The 19,724-nt window shown below is 43.0% G+C and overlaps 1 protein-coding gene across 2 annotated transcripts in view; it reads right to left on the bottom strand.

Moving 5' to 3' along the window:
- The window catches only part of RELN (reelin), a 281,750-nt gene that overhangs the window by 172,275 nt on the left and 89,751 nt on the right, over positions 1-19,724 (bottom strand). The gene's annotated exons all lie outside the window — the stretch shown is intronic.

Raw genomic sequence — 19,724 nt, 5'->3', positions numbered from 1 at the left:
AATGCCGCAAACCCAGAAGTAAGTGTTACGGTTTGCGAATGTTTTTTCAGAAGCCAAATGTCCAATGCGGCTTCCGCTTGAGTGCAGGAAGCTCCTGCAGCCAATCGGAAGCAGCGCCTTGGTTTTCTAACGGACTCCCGGAACGGATTAAGTTTGCGAACCAAGGTTCTGCTGTATTTAAGTAGAGACCGCAGCACAGATAGTCATTTGAACATGCCATCAGTGTTTTTTTTCACTGGTCAAAAAGCTACTTAACGCATGTCCTAGCTGAATGAACATGAATTCTTAAGGCGAACATATTCCTAAAAATGAAAGAAACTGACCCTTCAGCTAATATCAATATTTAAAACCAGTGTTAGAAACTGACATATGAAAGCTAGGAGCTAAATGGCACCTTAAACCTACTAGGTTAGGGGCGCAACAACGGAATGTATAGGCACGCTTTTTAAATAACAAGAATACAAAACTGAACATGAATGAACTGTAGCTAAAATATTATGTTCATTTTTCACATGGTCTAGTCCTTCCCCATCCCCATATATTCTTTAGAGGGTCTCTTCTCCAGTCTTCAGAGAGTGGCTGGAAGTGGGGAGGCAGAAAAAGGCCCTCCTTTCCTTCCACTCTGCAGTTTTAATCTGAAATCTTAGGTGCAGTACTGCGCCCAGAGCTCAGAAACTGCTCACGCTAATGAAATTCCCTGTCGCAAAATGTGCCTAGAACAATGGGAGTTTCGAACGCTGTTTAAAACCTGACACACCATCTCAAGATGGACATCTGTCACTGAATATAAAAAAAGAAGATGATCAGTGTATGAAAACTGCATGAGTGTGGGGTGAAGGGAAAATATATTCTGCTTGGTTAAAAAAAGGTAAAGGGACCCCTGAACATTAGGTCCAGTTGTGTCCGACTCTGGGGTTGCGGCGCTCATCTCGCATTACTGGCCGAGGGAGCCAGCGTACAGCTTCCGGGTCATGTGGCCAGCATGACAGAGTCGCTTCTGGCAAACCAGAGCAGCACACAGAAACGCCGTTTACATTCCTATTTATCTACTTGCACTTTTGACATGCTTTTGAACTGCTAGGTGGGCAGGAGCTGGGACCGAGCAACGAGAGCTCACCCAGTCACAGGGATTCGAACCGCCGACCTTCTGATCAGCAAGCCCTAGGCTCTGTGGTTTAACCCATAGCGCCACCCGCGTCCCTTCTGCTTGGTTAGTGGGCTGCAAATCAGCACAACCATGTTTTTCACATTCAAATTATCATGTGATTTGAATTTTCCATTCTTTGTTCATTCTTTTCATTTGATGAATGTAGCACTTTAGACACTGTTATAAAACTTCCATGCTGGTTGTGCCTGCAACAGAGGGTAAAGAGAAGGGCAGGGCAGAGATGGTAAACACACAGAGAAACAGGTTGAAAACAGGCTTTGGTCATCTTGATTTCAGTTTACATTAATTTGGCTTCCTCTGGCCAGGGACACACTGATATCACTGGCACAGCCTGATTACTAATCATGGAAATGCCTAGCCTGTCTGCTGGGTGGCCTGGGAGGAAGACTAATGGCTGGCAACAGATGGTGTAAGCTGATTTTATACCACTTGCTACCACCAACTTGGGGTAAACCACGGCATCCCTGTACAAATCAAGGCTGTGACTCAGGATTCCCTGTGGTTGCAGAGAAACAAATTAGTACACGAGAAGCACAAACCTGGATCTCCATACTGTTTCCATTGGCGTTGTGAACCTGGAACAAATGCAGTTCTCTAAGCCTCTCTGCCTGGCCACCGGGACTCTCCCCACACCACCACCCAGACCACACTCGTCACTTGAGTATATTTTTTGCGTGGGTAATTTGATAATACCTTTTGCTTGCCTTGGTGAAGAATGAAGTGTGGAGAAGCTACTGAACAAAGACAAAATTTACATTTACAGCTCCACCTACTTTTGTCTCTGGCTCTGCCCCCCACCCCAGCATGTGGCCCCTGGAAGGTTTCCCAAGAGGGGAAATGGCCCTTGGGCTGAAAAAGTTTGCCAGTTCCTGGTTTCCAGTATGGCAGTCATCTCTTGAATTGTTCCATAGTATTGGCATAGCTGTCAACTTTTCCCTTTTCTTGCGAGGAATCCTATTCAGAATAAGGGAATTTCCCTTTAAAAGGGGGGAAAGTTGCCAGCTATGAGTATTGGGCTTGGGTACCTGCCCACCTAGCAGTTTGAAAGCACATCAAAGTGCAAGTAGGTAAATGGGTACCACTCTGGAGGGAAGGTAAATGGTGTTTCCGTGCGCTGCTCTGGTTCGCCAGAAGTGGCTTAGTCATGCTGGCCACATGACCCGGAAGCTGTATGCCGGCTCCCTCGGCCAGTAACACGAGATGAATGCCGCAACCCCAGAGTCGGTCACGACTGGACCTAATGGTCATGGGTCCCTTTACCTTTACCTTACCGGCATAGGTGTACAGTGCACACTGGCCTGAGAAATTAGGGTGTTAATTCAGGGAAACGGGCTTAGGAACATAGGAAGCTGCCTGACGCTGATTCAGACTATTGGTTCATCTAGCACAGGGGTGGGGAACTTGTGGTCCTCCAGACATCATCTTTGACCATTGATCATCATGCTTGCTGGGTCTGAGGGGAGTTGAAGTCCAACAACATCTAGATGTTCACAGGTTCCTGACCCTTGATTTAGCCCTGTTTTGTTAGCACTGACTTGCAGCTTGGAGATGCTGGGACCTTTTGCATGCAAACCATGTGGTCTACCACTGAGCTACAGCCCCTTCCAAAGGAAAGTGGGAAAGAATATTTGTTCCCCCAATCAGCTGAAAGGAGTCTTTGAAGAGATTATGAATGTAAATCAGCACAACTAGTCTTTCGCTTCTTTGAAATGCAGTAGGTACAAAGTACACCTCCAGATGCCACAATGCTGTCATAATTGAGTGTTTAATCGTCAGAGGTCTAATTCTCCTTTGATTCACGTAGCTAACTCACAGTGACACAAAATGGAATGTGCATTCATGCGCAAAAGGAAAACAACTTCATTAGTGATCATTCAGTTATCGGAAGACATGGTAAAAAAAAAACCCAGCCACATTTGGGAATATTTGGGTACAGTATAATATGTTCCAGGAGCAACCATGTGGGAAACAGAGATTAGGTTACATTTCTTCCTATATACAGTGGTACCCCGGGTTACGTACTTAATCCATTCCGGGTTACAGTACATAACCCGAAAAGGACGTAACCCGGACAATTTGTTCTGCGCATGCGAACGGAAAAACCAAAAAACCCGCGGAAAACGCTCTGCGCATGCACAAATTGTGCACGCGTCGGGTTGCATTGCCGGGTTAGCAGAGTTTGTAACCCGAAAAGTACGCAACCCGGAGCATACATAACCCGAGGTACAACTGTACATAAAAATATAAGGCTGTCATTGTGCAGCCCTCAATGAAGGATTTGTAGTGCTGCAACACAATCCTGGATTTGCATAAAATCAGGGTTGGGTAGGAGAGCAAAGGAGAAGGGAGGTTGCACAACAGCAGTGGCCATGGCATGAGGATAAGGGAAGGACCCTGAGAGGAGGAAAGTCGTGGTGTAAAACAATGGCAGAAGTTTGAGTAAGGTAGGAATGGAAAGAACTGAGAGGAAAATGATGGTTTTAAGCAACAGAAGATTTGAGTAAAGTACCTTCACACAATGGAATATCTGAGGGCTCTGCATGTTTTATCTTTAAAAACATGAGGCTGCTGAGGAATGCAAGAAGGGGGTGTTTGCGTACAGCAAGAAGGGAGGGATACTAAAAGGGGCCAATGGCTCTTTTAAACAATGGCAGAAGTTTAAGTAAAGCTGGGGTGGAGGATCACTGAGAGGAAATGGCTGTTTTAAACAACAACAGAGGTTTGAGCAGGGATGCAAAAATACTGAGAGGAGAAAAGTGGCTGTTTAAAACATCGACAGAGGTTTGAGTAGAGTAAGCAGGGGGTAACTGAGCGGAGGGGGAAGTGGCAGTTTAAAATAAGGTTTGAGTACAGCAAGAAGGGAGTTGGCAATGGTTTAGTTGTGTTAGCTTTTTGTTATTAGCTTCTGTGTTGCACCCATCTCTGTTATTTCTGTGGGATAACCATTCTCTGCTGCCATATGTTGGTGGCAATAAAAAAACAGGTATAAAATTAGAATTATTGGTATCTAGGAATTCTTATTTTATATCTATTTTTTTCACCAACAATTTCTCTTCAGTAAAACTGTTTAAAAATAACAATCCCTCAATGTCTTCTTAAAAAAATATTTTATTGAAACTTTTCAGCATACAATACAATAAAAAACAGATTAATCTAAATAATAATAAAAAGAAATCAACAAAAAAGATCTTAACCCTTGTCTCACATAAAAGGAAATGGACCCTCCCAGCTCTCACAGGGGGAGTTTTCCTTTATTTTCCCAGTCTCCCATCCTGGAAAGTCTTTCACCTCCCATCCATCACCTTCTTGTGTGTACCCTCATTAACCCAGAGTAAAGGTAAAGGCAAAGGTACCCCTGGCCACTAGGTACAGTCGCAGATGACTCTGGGGTTGCGGTGCTCATCTCACTTTACTGGCCGAGGGAGGCGGCGTTTGTCCGCAGACAGCTTCTGGGTCATGTGGCCAGCATGACTAAGCTGCTTCTGGCAAACCAGAGCAGCACATTGAAACACCGTTTACCTTCCCGCCAGAGCGGTACCTATTTATCTACTTGCACTTTGACATGCTTTCGAACTGCTAGGTGGGCAGGAGCTGGGACCGAGCAACGGGAGCTCACCCCGTCACGGGGATTCGAACCGCCGACCTTCTAATCGGCAAGCCCTAGGCTCTGTGGTTTAGACCACAGCGCCAGCCCAGAGTAGATGACCTCAAAAAACAAAGCCAAACACAAGCAAAAGTAAAGTGGATAAAGGAAGAGAAAAAGAAAACACAAGAAATAAAAAGAGGAGAGAGAGAGAAAATTAAAGAGGACTTCTGATTCTCCATCTATCAATTATATCATTATAATCAGAGTTTTCACTCCAGAATGGTATCCAGCTGTATTCCAAGGTAACATTCAGCTATTCTTCAATCTGCTAGGTGGTCTTTTCCCAATCTTCAACCCCAGGCATCTCAAGTTCATTCATTTTCCTTTCCATACAAAAAGTCCAAAGGGGCCCTTCAGTTGTTATTACCGCTAGATGTTATCCATTCAAACCCTGTTCCATAACTTCCCATCCCATTTCCTGTTGGCCATGATTTTCCATCATAATTTAGAAAGTTCCTTCCACACCTCGTCCACCCTTTTCCCAGAAGAATTGCCAGAGGCTTGATGACCTTTCCCTCTGAATTCACTTTAAATTCAACTTGTACACAGGATCCTCTCTCTCTCAGCTCTGCCTCTGCCATCTCAAGAGGTTTTTTAATGTCTCTGTCCATGGTTTCATTCCACTTCTCCAGCATCACAACTCCATTGTTTGTCTGTTTCACTCCTCCAGAAACTCTCCATTCCATCATCTGCTACCATTCTACTCTCATGTTCAGGCACATCTTGATCAGTAATTTCCCCCAAAGGTCTTTGGTCTAATCTTTCTCTGATCCACAATTACTTTGACTGAAAATTTTATACCTGAATTCTGTAAATCTACCCCAATAAGCTATGGGATTTGAGATTTGCGTTCCAAAGTCATTTGCAGATTGAGATAATACTATACAATGTAATAAAAACGCAGTTTTCCACTACAAAGGCAATACAAGAGGAAGATTATGAGCAACTGCTTGGTTTATCCACACTGGCAGAAACATTGCATGGTTGCTGATGTGAACACTATCTAACTTAAAAAGCACACTGATTTCATTACCAGCACATCATGTTCTTTCATGTCATTATTAGAAAGATTAGTCACAGCATCAAAAAGAAAACATTAGCCAACTGTACTCGATTACTAGAATTAATACCACTTTCAAAAAATGCAAATAACAATATTCTAAAAATTACCCTTCACCAGAAGTAATCTTTGTTACTGTTTAAAATACTGTTTGCACTCCTTTGAGTGGGAGCAAAGTGCAACTTTCTTTCTTTTCTTTTCTTTTCTTTTCTTTTCTTTTCTTCTTCAGATGTACACCTTGTGGTGTGATGAAAGCAGCTCAACATCTCACTGTAACATTCCCCCCCCCCTCAATATTCACTATCATAGGAATATTGGTGCATAGGAAGTACAAATGAAGATAAAGACATGTGTTGGCATGCGAAAACAGAACATATTACCTTTTTGCTTAAAAAGACATAGGTTCATTCCAAAAAAATTGAAAGAGCTTTATAAGTGTTATGCTCACATAACCCCAAGAGTATTCTGGAAGCTCCTGTTTTCATTCTTCCCTGTCCCTTTACAGCAGGAGTCAGCAACCTTTTTCAGCCGTGGGCCGGTCCACTTTCCCTCAGACCATGTGGTAGGCCGGACTATATTTTTTTTGGGGGGGGGGGGGAATGAACTAATTCCTATGCCTCAGAAATAACCCAGAGATGCATTTTACATGCGAAGCTGCGGCGGCCATTTTAGGTTAGGGCACTGGAGCCTTAAAGAGCATTCTCCACTACCCCAGTCCCAAAATTACCTAGTCCCAAAATCACACACCCCAGCGACAATCCCCTCAGAGCTGGTCTTACTCAGTGCGACCTCTCAGGCATGCCTCCTGCTCAGTGTTTTTTTCTCTTGGCACATGCGAAGCTGCGGCGGCCATTTTAGGTGAGGGCAAAGGCATTGTTGCTATGGCCAGGTCTGATGACATCAGCAGGCAATCCGCCTTTCTATTGGATGCTGTTGGAGTCTTCATTCCTTTTGCTGGTGAGGTATAATAGGCACGCCATTTTTTTGGCCTTTATTCCATATTTTAGGCATGACTGGTGTGTTGTTGTTTTTTTAAAAAAATTATTATGCTATATCCTTCCCCCATGGTCATGTTACGCTTTGTCCTAAATTTGATTTTTAATGCTGTAAGCTGCCTTGAGCAAAGTTTGAACTCTGGAAAGGTGGTATACAAACAAAATTATGTATGCATAATTGAGTCCTAACTAGAAAACAAGTTTTCACATATATAAGGCTCCAGCAACATCCACCGTATAGCTCACAGCTGGCTTTATATTGCCCACTGTTTTCAGTTTATGTATAACTGGGGAGACTTATTATTAGCATTATGTCTTTAGGAGAGGACTCCTGTCATGGTAATGAGTACATACGTTAGGTGGATTCTCTAAACGGAAGAACATATGCTTGACAAATCCCAATAGTCATGAAAAGGACAAGCTATTGTGAATTCCAGGCAAAAGACTACATGCAGGAAATTTCAATGCCAGCTGTTAACAGGAGTACAGCACAAAGAGGTATATATTTCATATTTTATTTAAATTTTGTTGAATCAGAAGATAACTTTTAAGTGCTTCTATAAAAAGAAAGGGAACTTAATGGGCTCAAGTGAGGCAGATGATCTCGTTTTTTCATATCTTTATTTATTTTGAAATTTTGAAGCCATGAAGAAATATCATATCTTTATTTAGTTCTTCATGGCTTCAAAATTTCTCCTGACTCTCTAATGCATGTCATTACCTGTGTTCTGTTCTGACCCATGTATACGGCAGACTCTTTCTATGCCAATAGAGGAAATTTATTGATTGGTGGTATGGCTTACAATGCGATCATGTATGCATTTCAATTGGGTTTACTCCCAGATACTCAAAACAGGTTTGCAGTGTTAATAGCTGTATTTTCCTGCAGCAGAAAGGAAGTTGTTCATCTATTACACAAGTTATGCAGACTCACTCGGCAATTCATTAAGAGATCAGGTGCTTAAGGGACACATAAGAAGAATCTTACAGGAACAAAGCAAAGGCCCATCTAGTCCAGGATCCTGCTCTTACAGTGGCCGACCAGATGCCTCTGGGAAGTCCATAAGCAACCTGAGTACAACTGCACTCTTCCTAATTGTGATTCCGGGCAACTGATATACAGAGGTGTGCTGCCTTCAATGCTGGAGGTATAAAATAGCCATTGTGCCTAGTATCCATTGACAGCCTTATATTCTATGAATTTATAATCCTCATTTAAAGCAGTCCAAATTGGCAGCCGTCAATACACACTGTGGGAATGAACTGTCCTTTAACCTTCCTGCTCCTATCCTTGTTGTTGTTCGGTCGTTCAGTCGTGTCTGACTCTTCGTGACCCCATGGACCAGAGCACGCCAGGCACGCCTATCCTTCACTGCCTCTTGCAGTTTGGCCAAACTCATGTTAGTAGTTTCGAGAACACTGTCCAACCATCTCATCCTCTGTCGTCCCCTTCTCCTTGTGCCCTCCATCGTTCCCAACATCAGGGTCTTTGCTAGGGAGTCTTATCTTCTCATGAGGTGGCCAAAGTACTGAAACCTCCACTTCAGGATCTGTCCTTCCAGTGAGCACTCAGGGCTGATTTCTTTAAGGATGGATAGGTTTGATCTTCTTACAGTCCATGGGACTCTCAAGAGTCTCCTCCAGCACCATAATTCAAAAGCATCAATTCTTTGGCGATCAGCCTTCTTTATGGTCCAGCTCTCACTTCCGTACATTACTACTGGGAAAACCATAGCTTTAACTATACGGACCTTTGTCGGCAAGGTGATGTCTTTGCTTTTTAAGATGCTGTCTAGGTTTGTCATTGCTTTTCTCCCAAGAAGCAGGCGTCTTCTAATTTCGTAACTGCTGTCACCATCTGCAGTGATCATGGAACCCAAGAAAGTGAAATCTCTCAGCTCCTATCCTAGAGATATCTTTTCTTTAGATAAAATATATAAAATAGATAAAATATATGGAGAAGAAGCAGCAGCACATGCTATCTATCTGGGATAACCAGAGGTATCTAAATTTGTAATTACAGTGGTACCTCTAGTTGTGAACTTAATTCGTTCCGGAGGTCCGCTCTTAACCTGAAACTTCTTAACTAGAGGCATTCTTTCGCTAATGGGGCCTCTTGCTGCTGTTGCTCTGCCAGCACATGATTTCCGTTCTCATCCTGGGGCAAAGTTCTCAACTCAAGGTAACACTTCCAAGTTAGCGGAGTTTGTAACCTGAAGCGTTTGTAAACTGAGGCGTTTGTAACTTGAGGTACCACTGTAATTTTGTTATTGGGGGGGGGGGAATTGGTTGGGAAAGATTTGCTTTTCCATTCTGCCTGCAAAGAGTTCCATGGAACTCAAAGTTTTGCAAACTTTTAGATGAAGTTGAGTTGCTGCAACAAAAGATATCAAATAACATATTTGATATCTGACACTGCATTCTACTGCTTTGGGTAACATTTGAAGTCATCCCTGTAGCTGCAGATAAAACTGCAGTTTGAGCTAAAGCAATTAGCAGGTGAAATGTCCACGCTGTGAAATGCTTCACTTGCAAATCAAGCTGCTGTTCAAGGCAAACAGGAAAACTAGACTGAGGTGTTGTTGTTGTTTTCTAACCAGCTGGCAATAGTGCTTAAATAATTTGTGTTATGGTGGGCCAGAGGTTCTTAAGAATTCCCGGGTAAAATACATTAAATGCATACAAATTGTAGTATTAAATTATGATGTTCGTTGCCAAATATTTACTCACCTCACCTCACCCCAGCCCTGTATTTTAAGTTAGGGAATATGGCTGATAATGGTTTCTGCTTTCACCTGGGCTGCGGAAGACATTTGCTTAGCATTAAAGCGCTGGGGGTGAAACTATTTTTATAAGAACATCAGAAGGGCCTTTTTAGATCAGACAGTCACCAAGGGCCCATCTACACAGTATGCTGTATATACCAGTGGGCAGCCAGGTGTCGCTGGGAAGCCTAAACCTCATGCATGAAGGTAACAGCCCTCCCTAGCATCTGGTATTCAAAGGGAGAAGTGTTCAAAGTCAGCAAGTGCCGCTTAGCTATCACTGCTAAAAACCTTTGTGAAACCTATTTTCCTTCCTTTCTCAACCCACTGCTTTCCCACGGTCTACCCTTCTTAGACTGCGTGGTCATCGAGAGAGAGGAAAAACTCCAGGTGTCCCCAAATAAGGATTTGTTCCAAATGCATTGGGCTTGGAATAAATTTCATTTCAAGCACTTTGTCCCCTCTTTCCCATTCTAGCAGTTGGTCTACTTTATAGTGTGTAAGCCTACAGAAAGCGTTAGTACAATTTCGCTTACTTTCTATGCAGCACCTAGCATTTGGTGTGCTTTATAAAAACTGTTACCCAGCAGCCATCCTAAGATAGTGGGCACTGTCATATCTGGTGGCAGTGAATTTCATGTTAACCCTGAACACCATGAAATATTACCTCCTCTGGTTCATCCTGAAGATGCAGCTGATCCATTTCACTGAATGAGCCTGAGTTCTAATAGTATGAAAAGAGACATCTCTTCATATCCACTCTACCCTTGCCTTTTCTTATTGGCATAAAGGCAGGATGTAACATAAGGTAATATTATCAGGGCTGCATCTAGACTAAGTTGGTTGCACCTATCAATGGGCCTTAACTTAGTTGTGGTTAACTTTTCATCCTGATTTCAATGTGACTTAAGTCTGACTAACTTACAGCACTTTCCTAACTGACTCAGCTATACAGCTGCAAATAAAACGTTTTAAATGTGCCGTAAAGTGCAATATACAAATGTGACACTAGATGGTGACAGTGAGCAATGCCAGGTTCAATGTATTTTTCAAAAGGTTTTTGCATTTTCACACCGTTTTTTATATGTGTGTAGATTCCACCTATGTCTACTCAGAAGTAAGTCATATTGAATTCAGTGGCGCTTATACCCAGGTGAGTGAGGAATGCAGCCTTTGTCAGAATCCAGCTCTCAAATTTTATTAACTGAATAAATGTGCATGCAAGCGTTTAGTACAGCCTTGTATTTAATCACTAGCTTGGTAACCATAGGTGACAAGGAACTGCATGCAGGTGAGATGCATTCAGGTACTGCAGAGGAGAGACAGAGATGCTATGCCTTCTTCTGTGCCTAGCATAGAAACCAATTTTTCCATCCCTCTCCTGCCAGTCTATTTTTTTTGTATCTTTCTTATAAATAACAATAATAAAATTTATTATATTTTTATCCTGTCCTTTCTCCAAGCAGCTTAGGAGGGCTTGCATATTTTTCTCTCCCCAAGCATGTCCTAACCTCATAATGTGTTGTGAGTTAGGAAGCATGAATAATACTGACTGGCTCAAGGTCAGCATAAGCTCTATGGCTGAGCAGAGGTTTTAATCTGAATCTTCCCAGCCTTCTCTTAGGCCCGCTCTATATCTGTCACATTATTAACAGCAGCAACAATAGGCCAAACAAGCTGCTAATCAATTACCGGTAATTTTTTTATCCAACCAAGGCATTATTCCAAATGTACAGGTTCTTCCCAGCAACATCTATATATCATGTTAAGAGAGATGGAGAAAGGTAAAAGAACAAAAGAGAGGCCTTTAATGGCTTTAACGCATATACATTTCTAAAGGAAGAATGTTTATAAAAACATAATTCTTGCATTTGGGGAAAAAGTCAAGACTCTGAAGCCTATGCACAGTGTCTTATAGACAGTAAACCATAGGCACTCTGGAATTAAGGCTCTAGAGGCACTGCAGAGAGACCTCTCATCCCTTTGCCAGGTCATTTGGACCTGGACCTGTGCCAAAGTAGCATGTTGATTACTGAACTGAAAGCAGTACATAATCAGGGCATGGGTTTCATTTACAGCCTGGACTTGTTTGAGTGGTGTTGGCTAATCTTTGCCACTCCAGAAAAAGCATTTGTTGCAGCACAAAGTACTTTGCTTGATCTTTGACTAGTGATGTAGCCGTCTCTGAGGGTTTGTTGCAATGATTATGACTTGCAGCAGCCCCAAAGCTGTTCTAAACTCTGCCAATGGCTCTTTTGTCTCCTAGGTGTGCCAGGACAGGTGGCTCAAAAATCATATTGTCTCCTCCATTCCCTTAGCTGTACCAAACAGGGCATTAAAGGTGACTGAATTATTCTTCCCCCAAGGTTTTTCATTTCAGCAAAAGCAAAATTACTGGCAATAATTGGCACTTGCGGAGGATTATGGAGGGGCAACCAAAGATGGCTGCAGGAGGTTTTGCAAACAGTTGTATCTGCCTTATTTATGTGTACAACAAAGCAAACTGCAGACTTTCACCTAAAATACCATGAATATGAGTTCCCAAGGCCAGTATGTTGAAGAGATACACAAACGTTGCTTCACTCTTGAAGAACAAAGAGCTATTACATAGTAAATCCAACCCAACCATCTGGAGTGGGATCTAAAGATTAATACCATAGCTAAGGATGCATGTTTGTCAGAGCTGTAATGGATTTTCCAACTTATACAAAATTCTCCATGACTTTTCGCAGCTGAGAGCATGGAAAGCTGCCCAGGTATGTGTGGGAGCTAAAACAGTAAGAATGCTTATAATGCCATTAATGTTATTTTCCTGGGTTGGGAGACCTCAGTGATTCTGTGATATTTCCTGTGTATTGGAATGAAATACAGATATACCTGGCTGGCGCTCTGGAAGGAGCTATGGAAGGAAGGCAGCTCTGATTAGGAAGTAAGCAGTAGTCTTCCTCCACCAATATTCCCACATGCTTTTTGGATTTTTAAATAAATAAATAAATGAAAATATGACAATGACAACTGTTGCTTGCTAGTTAAGGCAGTGAAGCTGAATAGGTTTTATATTTTACCTATCTTTTGTGGGACTTTAAAATGTATGATTTTTTTCCTATGCCTCTTCATAAATTTACCCTGAAAAACCAATTACACTACTTTCATCTGAAGCAGAAGAGGGCAAATACACAATAGGATTACCCATGTGGGAATTTGGCTAGCGTACTGCCTTAGTCATTGCTTGGCCAAAAAACCGAATGAAGTTTTGTGGATGAAACTAAAGTAAGTTTTTTTAGGTCTAACAATTCCAAGAGAGTTCTGAAAATCATGGGAATCATACCACTATTTTTTTTGGGGGGGGACCTATTTATGTGAGTACTAAATACATGGATTTCATTTCTTTGCTCCTTCTGGATTTTGGACTTAAGTCATATTTCAAATCTTCTTAAAACGGGAAACTCAGGATTTCTAAGAAACTAAATACAGTACATCAAAGATTCAGGATTTAAGAACAGCACTCAATAAGGTTTCAAATAAAATATCCAAGATAAGTGGCAATGACTATATTATTTTAAAACTGATTTAAAAACAAACAAACATACATATATGCCAATTGCCATTCTCCACCTTGGCCCCCAAATTAGGCTTTGGAACAACACTATAATTTTTAATCATTATTGATCTCTGTTAGATGGCCTCCTTTTTAGCAAGGGCAACGAGAATGAAACTGGATAATTTGGCATGAAGTCTAACACTGAAAGTAGCACACTCCTATTAATTTCAGTGCCAGCTTTAGCTGACCAGGTCAGTCACAGCTAATAGGAATTAGACTGGTGCCTTGGGGGGAAACGTCTTGACCTGGTAATCAAGTCAAACTGCAATTGGTGCTCCAGGGAGGCATTGGGTTGTTGCTTTTGAACATGCCAAAGGATCTTGAGTCTCTTCAACTCTAAAGATTTCTGAAGAAAAGCCTTTTTGTTCAGAGCCAAATATCACAGGTCAGCGGTTTTCAATTTGTGATCATGGGAATGCTGGAGCTCTCTGGAAACTTAGCAAGAGTTCCACGGTGGGGTCAGCAATTGCAGATAAGGTCCCTGAAAGTCAACTGCCTGGCTACTATAGTTTTATTTACTTACTTTCTTTATAATCCACTTTTCATTGTTCACACCACCCCAATTTCCCCCTGCAATGTTCAGATGCAGGGAAAAGTTGAGTGTATTCTAGGGCACATTCTCATACACAAAAGTGAAAATCACAGCAAGGCCCAACAGGCTTGGTCAGTGTTCTGTATCATTAAATTCACATTGCAGCCAGTCCTTTCTGCTCTTCACCTTGAAAGGCACACCATGGGATTACAGCATAATACATAGAAGGGGTGCATTTATTTTGCTCAAAAATCCACTTCTAGAAACATAAGCTCATCAAGTGCAGGTGTGAAAATCTGAAAACGTTGAGCAAGAAAATTCTCAAGCAACCTGAAATACTTGCAAGAGTAATCAGAGGCGTCTTAGCCATAGAGGCTAGTGGCACGGTGAACCACGGCGCCAAGTTCTGGAGGGTGCCATGGAAGAAGCGGAAGCTGGACGTGGCGCCTCCCAGCATCAGCTCGCCACCCTCGTCCACCTCCGCCAGGCTGCACTGCACCTGCCAGAGGAGCCGCCCTCAAGAAGCGCCTCTGTTCCACCAGAGGAGCCACCCTCTAGCTGCTGCCTGCCCGGCAGGGCTCCAGGAGGCCGGGCAAGGCATCCCGTTCCGCCCCTTCTCTCACCTCCCCTTAGGCATGTCCCCCCAGGTCTCTGCCACCAAGGATGCTGACCTGGGCTTTGCAAGGCATTCGGGGCCGAGCAGGTGGAGCGCAGAGTTGGGGCCAAGCGGAGCCCGGGCTGCACAACCGGGGGCTTCCAGATAGCAGGGCGTGCGCACTCCCCGTCACAACTCCTTCTGCGCGCTCACGCGGCCCCGGCCCCAAAGCACATCACCCGGCCAAGGAGCTGCAGTCTGGCGTGCACAGGAAAGGGGCGCCCCCCCGGCAGAGGCAGCCAGTCAGGCTCCGAGGGGAGGCTCTTCTGGCTGACCCCCCCGTCCCCAGGCTTCGCATCGGGGGTGGGAGGTGAGTTGCAGCTGCTTAGGGAAGGGGGTGCAGGGGGCACTCAAGGCCCCCACTCCCCGCTGAGGCTTATGGAGCTTCAGGCCAGGGTCTGCTGTTGAAAGCAGACGGCTCCTCGGTTCCTCCCTAGCGAGGGGATGGCGAGGCTTCAAGGAGCCGCCGTGCTCTCCAGACCTGGAGTCTCCCCTTGGGCGGAATTCCCAAGGTGCAAAAGCGAGTGCTCCTGCCCTCCCGGAGGGAAATGTGGGGGTGGGGCGCCGGAGGGATCCTTGCACCACGGCGCCACATAAGCTTAAGATGGCCCTGAGAGTAATCATTCATGCACTGTATTAATAAAATGAACTTGTTCTGGAATGCTACTGCTACCAACTAGGGTGCACAATTCAAATTGCATTTCTACTGCCCTTTTCAATACATAACACTTGCCTTTCTGTATGTATCATCATGAGCATTTTGAAATGCTTGCCGTTGCCTTTGATTCTGAAGAAAAGCAAGTGCCCTCTTTTTCCACTTTCTCTCTGCATTATCAAGAAAGGGTTACTGCAGTGGCATCTGCCAAATCAGTCAATTCGTATAAATAATAGAACAAGCCTCTGTTGTTTCTCTACTGACACAGTAGCAACAATTGGGTCTTTTCCAGCAGAGAAATCATGTTCTTACATTCTAGACTCTACCTTGTGTTGCTTTTATTTGGGTTACGTATGGAATATTGATTACATATGTAACTACTATTTAAAACCTTGATTTTGTTGTTGTTGTTGAAAGGCTTTCATAAAAGAAAAGGAGATAGTGAATGATGTCCTGTGTAATGTGGTATGCATACATGCTTACTTGGAAGTAAGTCCCACTGTGTTTAAATGAGTTTACAGTCATACCTTGGGTTGTGAACGCTCCATGTTACATATGTTCGGGTTGTGTACTCCACAAACCCGGAAGTGTAACACGGAGCGCGGACGCTTCTGCGCATGTTCGCGCAGTCCACGCATGCGCAGAAGCATCCTACGCAGTTCGTGCATGTGCAGAAGCGCCACCAATTGTGTGCACAACCCGAGGTACCACTGTACTCCCTAGACAGTGAGTTTAGGATTGCAGCCCAACTCTAACTTGTATCCCTGTTTTAAGAATGATAGGCAGTTTACACCTAACCCAAACATTTAGAATGACAACTTGGTCAGTAAAGAATATATATATTTGGGGGAGGAAGCGGAAATGTGTCCAAGATGTAGGTATGATTAAAGGAGTTCTAAAGAATTAGGCTTCATGATGCCTGGCTAATGCCCTACCAATGCTGAATAATGTTTCTAAACACAAACTTACATAATAAACATTCCATCACAATCCAGACAAACATAAACTCTTTTATGAGCAATTGGATTTAAGCTGCCTAGTCACCTGCAGGATTGCAGCCATGTAATGAGCAAACCCAGTGCTTCTCACTAGAAACTGGAAAACTACCCAGCAGAAAGGAAAATTGCATCACAGCTTGTCCACAAAACAGCCGTAGGCATTCTTAAAATATAACTCTACAAAAGATTTGTGTTATGCTGTTTCTCTTTGCTCCTGTGTTCATGCTACATGGTGAATGAGTTCTGTCAAATTCTTAAAATCTGAAAAAGGAAACTGATAGAACCGGTTTCTGACAGGTGCGTTGGAAGGAGTTTCCCCCCCAAACTAAATGGTTGATTTGGAAAAAGGAAGGGCTACCTCTAATCATGGGAAAGTTAGGTATCACCTTTACTAGTTTCAATGTATCAGACAGAATTTTATGCTAGAAGGCTGGCAGCTTAGTGCTCATCATGAGCACAGGAGGGGGGAAATATTCCTGTTTCAAATGCTCCTTTTCTAATCACCATAGACAACCTCTTCTGATCCTCAAGAGCAGTTCCAACCCATAGAACAGAATACGAATACCTTTCATCTGTTGTATTTAAAGTGTCTACGACACTGTAGACAAAGGTTGCCATATGTCCACATTTCCCCGGACAGTGTTCTAGCTACCGGTATGTCTGGGAAATTCTGGACTTACAGCAACCCTAACAGTTAGCAGAGGTGAAAAAACCTACTTCACTGTTGGACACTATGCGACATTTGCATGCATTTCCCTTTTTCTTTATAACCTCAGATTTATCACCATCTTGCATTTCATTTGAAGCTTTAGCCCTGACACAAATAAATATTAATATTCAGTTTAGAGGGAGTGGTAGTGCATTTCTAGCTGCCCCAGGTGAAAACAGTGTTCCTGAGCTCAGTGCTCAGAAATACAATGGTACCTCGGGTTAAGAAGTCAATTCATTCTGGAGGTCCGTTCTTAACCTGAAACTGTTCTTAACCTGAGGTACCATTTTAGCTAATGGGGCCACCCACTGCCACTGCGCTGCCGCCGCGCGATTTCTGTTCTCATCCTGAAGCAAAGTTCTTAACCCGAGGTACTATTTCTGGGTTAGCAGAGTCTGTAATCTGAAGCGTCTGTAACCTGAAGTACCACTGTAGTTCCAAAAAAAAAATGTGCTCAGGGAGGAGGTAGGGGATCATTTTGTTTCCTATTAGGCCAGACTCTGCTACATCCAATGAAATTAGAGGTTTCAGTGGTCAAGGATTTCACTCAATTCACATTTTTATGTGAGCTAACCTGATTTGGGAGCAAAATGCTTATCATTATGCAGTTAGCATTTTCCCCAATTTCCCAGTTTTGGGAGCATGCTTCTTGGCACCACCAAAAACATATTAAAATGCATACTTTTGATTTTAAAAAAAACATATTTTAGGCTAAGAGTCATACTAAATGAATCTTTCAAAAATAAATTTGAAAAGAATGAAAATTTCCATGCTTTTAGAATTTTGATGCAGAAAGTGGATTAAATAAGACATATGAATGAAGGAACATGTGTAAAACTGGCACATACTGGAAATAGACTGACTAATCCATCCCTCCCTAATTGAAATAAAATAAAATCCAGCGAGATAGTTTCAGGTCTGTCTTAAAACAAATGAGATGCCTTCCTGGCCACCTTAAGTGCAGAACAAAATGATGGAGAGAAATGCTTAGTTGCTTACAGTACTGATACTGTACTAAGAAGACACATGAAGAGGGGGGGTGGAAAGGATTTGAAATCCTTTTTACTGAAAATGGAGGAAATGGAAGTAATGACTGTTAAAACCAGGATAAATCTCTTTTTCAGCTTCCATTCAAGATGCTTCCCAAGAGATGACCTACCACAGGAAAATAGCCCTTCTCCCTCTATTGGCTTTTGTAGATGTCAGCTACAGCACTGGGAGTAGGTATTCAGGATGAGAGACATGGGTTGTCATTGTTCAAACCAGTGTAAGTCTCTCTCTCTCTCTCCAATGAAGCACTGAGTTCACTTAATGCCTGAAATTATCAAGATTGCTCTTCATTTTCCTTGGGTAGTTCTTGTATCGCATTAGCACAACAGAAACACATCAAATTACAGAGGGAAAATGTGGCTTTCAAACAACAGGAAGCATTCTCCTGCAGATGCAGATGGCGCTGACTGCTGATTCTCATTTTAAAGAGTCACATGCATTAAATCTCACACACAGAACACTCAGAGCTAACATTTTTCCCTAGCACACACTCAGAAAAACAACAACACTCTACTCTTGCTCAGGTAAAAAAGAAGCATTTAAATCACTACTGAAAACACGTCAAACAACACTATTTTTATGTCATAGTAAGTGGTTGTTTGTACAAATGAGCAGCACACTCTTAGGGCAGGATTACAGCGTCCCATATGGAGTTCCACCCCACCTCCTCCATAATGTGCAGTTAATGTCCTGAAATAGTTAATCTGGGTGTTTCCTATACCACAATATAGATGGGGGGCAGGGAGGAACTCAACATAGGGTTAACATTTTTTGGTGACAGTCCTGAATTTTCGATAGCATATAGATGCACCTTAGGCAACAGTGGCAAGAAATATCTTACAGATTCGCCCATTTAAACGTTTCTTAATCTGCTGACATGAGAAATTCCCACTCTTCATGAATGCAAATCAGCTTCTCACTGATAAGTGAGATAGTATTATTTTTTTATTATTTTTTATATTCGTATCACACTGTTCCCTCCAAACAGCTCAAGGTGACATGCGTGGTCTTTTACCTCAGCATTTTATCCTCACAACGACCCTGTGAGGTAGGTTAGGCTGAGATGCTGTGGCTGGTCCAAGGTCACCCAGTGAGTTTCATGACTGGTATGTTAAGAGATGTACCTGATCCCCTACCAGCTTTGGCTTTTAGCTTCCCGCTCCCCCTTACTGTGAATAATTATATTTGCAGTCATTTCTGCTTTCCTTATTGTCTTTCTCCCCCTTTTAATATGTATATATATATATTTCGTAAGATTTATGAACACGTGCAAAATACAACCTATTCTGTCTTTGCCCAGACCAGCATCTGGGGACAGAGGCTGAGGGAATCAAGCATAGATCCTGGAGCACTGATGTAATGCACTCCTAGTGACAGACACACGCAACGTCAGGAAGCAGGCCACTGCATTCTGTACATATTACAGCCTCTAGATAGTTTTCAAGGGCACCCCGATACAAATCATATTACATTTGTCAAGTCTCAAGGTTACATGAGCGCTAGTGACATCTGAAGGGGCAGGATCCCCCCCCCTCCGCTCCTGCTTGTTTTGGCCCCAGAAGCAAAAAGACGAGCATGAAGTCTGCTGCCTCTTCCCAGCAGGCAACAGAGCACAGTCATTGTCATCTCCCATGGCCTGGGACAAGTGGCAAGGATGTGATAAGACGAATGGTTCTCCATCTCCCTAGAAGGGGGTTGATGAAGGGAGGTCAGCCTCTGCAGCAGTTCTGTTCTTACAGCCCAGCTACTATGTCACTCTTCAAACCATGAGGGGATCTTTGCTGCTTGGCAGCAAAGCAGGCAGAGGCAGGGCATGCATCTGTCATGGCAAATGTATTTATTTAGAACATTTATATCCCGCCTTTCATGAGCATAGCAAGCTGCCTTATA

The sequence above is a fragment of the Lacerta agilis genome, chromosome 10 (genome assembly GCF_009819535.1).
Source record: "Lacerta agilis isolate rLacAgi1 chromosome 10, rLacAgi1.pri, whole genome shotgun sequence".
Taxonomy (NCBI): Eukaryota; Metazoa; Chordata; class Lepidosauria; order Squamata; family Lacertidae; genus Lacerta; species Lacerta agilis.
The sequence above is the reverse complement of the archived record's forward strand: the minus strand, read 5'-3'. Positions and strand labels throughout refer to the sequence as shown.